The sequence below is a fragment of the Buceros rhinoceros genome, unplaced genomic scaffold, assembly GCF_000710305.1.
Source record: "Buceros rhinoceros silvestris isolate BGI_N320 unplaced genomic scaffold, ASM71030v1 scaffold35154, whole genome shotgun sequence".
Taxonomy (NCBI): domain Eukaryota; kingdom Metazoa; phylum Chordata; class Aves; order Bucerotiformes; family Bucerotidae; genus Buceros; species Buceros rhinoceros.
Genome location: NW_010409466.1, coordinates 5,093 through 10,184, shown reverse-complemented (window position 1 = coordinate 10,184; position 5,092 = coordinate 5,093).

The window sequence follows — 5,092 nt, the reverse complement described above, 5'->3', positions numbered from 1 at the left end:
CCTGCCTGACAACAGGGAAGGGCAGAGGACAGCAATGCTACTGAAGGAAGCCTTTGAGCATGGGCTGACGTTCCAGATCAAGTCCTGTGATGGAGAGGACAGAGTGACTTGGGGCCTTATCCCCCACAAAACCTCCTGGGATGGTGGCAAAGCCAGGTATGGCCCAGCTCCTACTGAGCTTCCAGGTGTGGGGGTTTTTTTGCAATTGGAGGAGAACCAGGGGCTCCAGCTCAACAAATCCTGGCGTGGGTGACTCTTCCAGGCTCCCCCAATGGCAGCCTTGGTGCTGTCCTTTGTTTCAGCTCACAGGGCAGCTGTGGCGTGGCACCCTCCAGCCCTTGCCTATTCCACACCCATGTGTTCTCCATGGACAAGGATTCTGGCCCTGTTCATGCATAGCTTTCCCAGCCTTTCCCGGGACAGGGCTCTGCCAGCAGCACTGGGCGCAAGCTGTGCCTGCGGGCAGCAGCAGCGCCCAGGGAGCAGGAATTCCACTCTCACCCCTCTTGAAGGGATGGGGCAAAAATAAAGTGCTGCTCCCCTCGGTGGTCTCAGCCCCATCAGCAGGTTTTACCCCATGTCTGTCTGTGCCCCACAGGAACGGCTATCCAGACGCCCAGTATCTCTCTGAGGTTTGCACAGTGCTGAAGAAACTGGGCATCGCATGAGCCTCGCTGCCTGAGCGGCCACCACTCGCGCCTTCGCCTCTCCTTCCTTTCTAGCTGACAAACCAGGAGCTTAACAGAGCTTAGGAAGAAGCTGGTGTTTGTCCCGCGTCCCTGGCAGCAGCCCCGTTGGTGACAGCAGCACCTCCTCCCGGGCCCCGGGCAAGCCTCAGCGCAGGTTGGTGTGTCCCTGTAACTCCAGCTGCTCCTGGGTGTATGTCCTCACCAGCCAGTTATGCAGCTTATTTCAACACCAGCTCCAGGCTACGCCCCACCATGGCCTTTGGCGGCGTAACCAAGGTCTGTGCCAGTGTCTGCCTGTCGTCCAGCCCCTGGAGCTCCCTTCCACCCCCAGCCACTCCTGGGAGGTTCCAGCTCAGCTGCTGCCCCAGCCTGTGCCAGAGCTGCACTGTCACTAATTTCAGCTTCCGCTCAGACAGCCCCGTGCTACAGCCCCTCCCCAGCACCTGCTCCGGGGCCTCCTGCTCCCTTGGGCAGCGCAGGAACCGCTTTCAGCGCCAGGGACAGCAGCCTCCCCTGAGAATACACGAGCAGGAACCGTCTCTAATTGGAGAAACACAAATAAACAATTTATTCCCAGTTTCAGTAGTGGCTGTTCATGCTTGTCTTACCCTCGCTCCAGGCACTCGTGTTGGTCTCAGCTGGCTCTGGAGACACCCAGACACAGAGTAAAGCGCAGAAGCCAGCTAAGGGCTTTCCAAAGCAAAAAAAAAAAATCACCATAGCTGCCCTCCAGAACAGGGCATTAGATCTCTGCAACACCCAAGGCAGCAATTAACAGCTGTCCTTGAGCATGGAGGCATCTTCTCACCCTGGGAGAGTTAAAATTTATCAACTGCATGTGTCCAAGAAGCAGAAGTGCCCCAGAGGGAGAGCTAGGGGCAGAGGGTTCATTCCAACAGAAGGCTGAGCAGCGTAGCAGGGAGGGGTTTGTTACACTTTTAATTAACATTTGAAACACATAAGGCATATGGTAACATTAGACAGAGGAGCATTACACATCATAGTCATGTAAACAGCATTGGCACACTCGCTTTCGGCCTGACTTGGTTACACGCACAAAGCAGGATATATATCGTGAACAAGGGTTTTCCACGTGTCTGTCAGATGAGAATCACACAGATCTGCAAATCAACACGACTCGGGCGGTACAGACCAGACCACATGTTGTAATGTAAGCGGCTCAGTCTAATGCACTTCACATCGCGCTCACATACTACTTGCCAGTCACACTTCGCCATCACCAGGGCTTCGCACACTAGAGACTTCACTGGGCAGCGAGTGGTTTTACACCTACAATAGCAGCTGAAGTGGGCCAGGATCCTGCACTGATTAAAGCCTGAGGCCCACAGTGCTCCTTACTTCTCCCTGACCCATCGATTCTAGTTTTAATACAGGTGTCCACAGTGAAAGGTACAGCTGAACCCCCTCCCCTCTCCCAGGGTACGTGGCGGGGGTTGCACTCCTTTGCACAAGCCGGGGCTGCTCCCGCACCCTTCCCCATCTGCAGTTTGCGTGCAACACAAGTGGGCTGCAGAGAAACCAGCCTGAGATGAGACAAAAAGCTGCCTGGTGGTAGCAAAGGAGCTGCCTTTTGTCCAAGACCAGCAGTGCCAGCAGCAACGCCTCAGGAGCGGCCCCCCCACACAGGCACCCTGGTGCTGCGCAGCCCCCACGGTGGCAGGCAGGGCTGGGGATGTCTCTCCTCTGCTCACAGAATCCTTACTCACGCTTTCCACTTGGATTCCCCGTGGCACAACCTTTGGGTCAGACCATCAGTAAAACAAACATGAAGTTGCCTTTCTCGTAGCTGGAATGGCACACGCAGTTTAGCACAGGAATCTTCCATCTCCTCCACAGCAAGACTTTGCCCTAAACAGTTAAGCAACATTGAGAGGAATGATTCTGGTCCTGGGGTTCTTGTTTGGTTTTTGCTTTGGTCCTTAGTATACGAACCTGCTGGTTAACTTTGAGTTAAGACACTTGAAGTTGTTTTACATAGGTTTTATACCTATTGGCCCATAAAATGTTTGTCCATAAAAAAAGTAAATTAAAAAGAAGGAAAACAAACCCAAAAGTCACCAACCACAACCACCCAGAGCAGAGCACTGATCACTGCGGCAGTGGAGAGCAAGGTGACAGTGAATCTTGGTCCTCCTGCAGAAAATCTTGTTGCTACCACAGGACAGAGAAGTCAGTACTAAACTTGAACAGAGATTAACTGCACAGCACTGCACCCCGATAAACGCTTCAGGAATGCGTAGGTAGAAGACACACGAGCAACTGCCCACAAGAATCAGGAGCTGGGGTTGTTTCCAGAGAGCTGAGGCTGGGGCAGCAGATAAAGCCTCCCTGGAGGACTGGCCAGAGCCGAACTGCTGCCCTGGGGGAGACAAGGGCTCCACAACAGCTCTTCTGGACTGGGGAGCACACAACCACCAGGATGGCCCTGGAGAGGCTGCAGTACATGGAAAGGAGCGTCCTACTCACAACAAGTCAGACTACATCACCAGTGTTCACAAAACAGAGCTAGCAAGAGTCAAAACGGGTTTTTGGCAATACTTAGAAAGGCCAGAATGGAAAAGGCTCCAGTGCCTTCCTAGTCCTTACGGCATGTAGAAGGCACCGAGATACTGGTGGTGTGGCATACCACAAGGCAGCATGTCAGAGGGGTCCTACAGGAAGCTGCAAGACTCCCGCGTTCCTCCTGCACACAGCATCGGGAGGGACAGACTGCGAGAGCCTTGCTATGCTGCCTGACCCAAGGCCGTCCCAGTAAGGCACTGAGCACGCGCTTAGCTGAGAGAAAAGCCAGGAGAGGCTGTTACTGTAAAACACAGTTGGGTAAGTTTTCCCCTTGACAAGTGTGTAGAACCTGAAGACGTGCAAGGTTGTGTGCCGTTTGAGCACGCTGCTCTTTCATCAAGGTGAAGTCCGGTTTCTTGGAGGAACAGGTCCCATTTCAGCAATTTAGACAGTCCTGTTGTCAGACCTGGTAAAGCAGCATTAGACACCGTTGGATTTAATCTACATTAGCATGACAGGGCAGGTTGAAAGGAGAAGCAGCAAGACTTTGGATTTAGAAAGGCTGAATGTTGTGCTTGTGAGTTTCATCAGACCATGTTCATGAAGTTCACGTATCAAGTGCAAGAGATGGACTGGCAAGGATCTGTGGCAGCCTCTGGCCCTCCTCTGAGGTCACGGAGAACAGGGTTGTTTTAACACTTTAAAGTTAGCCAGGGCAAGTCCCCGAGAGGCTGTGCCTACGCGCTTCTGAAGAACTAGGGACTGAGCCCAAGCACCTGACATACAAACCACACTGACCGAGAGGGGCCCCACCGGAGGACGGCGCTGGCTGAGGAAGAAGCCACACTCCTCACCCACAGAGGACCTCCAGCCCTGCACAGTGCTTGGCTGCTCTCGAGCAGCGGAGGGGCTCTGCATGCAGGGCCCTTTGCCCGGCAGGGACCTGCCCCCCTTGGGGTTTGGTCAAGCAGGACTCCCAGTAGCAAGGTTTTGCTCCTGGAACCTGACCCCTTCCACGATGGGCAGCTCTTGTTGGCACGCACAGGTTCATTTTTTCAAATCAAAAATGAAGCCTAAAAGTCCACAGCTCCTACAGTGCATGATGAAACGTCAAAGCAAGCACAAACAGCACGGCAGTCACTCAGGGACAAAAATAGGGTCCAGCAGGAAGGGACGGCACCACCCAGGACACGAAGTGCTCACAGAACGAGGCTTGGGTCTCTGCACAGCTACATTTCCAAATGCATGTCAGAAAGAAAAGAGGAAGAGGAACTGAGTTTTGGTCTGTGAGGAGCACCCCAGGCAGCTCCTAAACCCTTGGTGCTGGAAGAGAGCCCAAGACTTGCAGTTTCAGAGGAAGAAGAGTCAAGCCCTATAGCAGCACTGAACCACGAGCTGAGAGCTGGTTTGAGCGGCTGTGTACGGAGCCAGCTAGAAGAGAATGGAAATTCAAACTGCTCAAGAGGCCCAGGCCAAGAGGCTGGACACACAGCCCGACAGTTTACCATCTACACCGGTAACTCGGCGACAGCCTTACGGAGCAGCGTGCTGCAGAAAGAGCCGGCCCAGGCCCCTGGGAAGCAGGACTACAGGAGCAGTTCTTGCAAGTCTTCCCAAACTGGAACAGCTCCCCAGCGCACAGGGCACAGCGCAAAGCAAGTGTTAGGAGGGGCTTATTTTGTTCCCATCTTGCTGAAGTCTGATTCAACACCACAGCTCTTAGAAATACAAACACAAGGGTGAACTTTAGCCTTAATGATACCAACTTGGAGCCCGACATTAATAAAGCACAGAGCCAACATCAATTGTTCCAGTCATCTGAGACACAGTTGAGTCCTTATGGTCTCTAAAAATCAGACAGTTTAGATCTCCCTGTACAG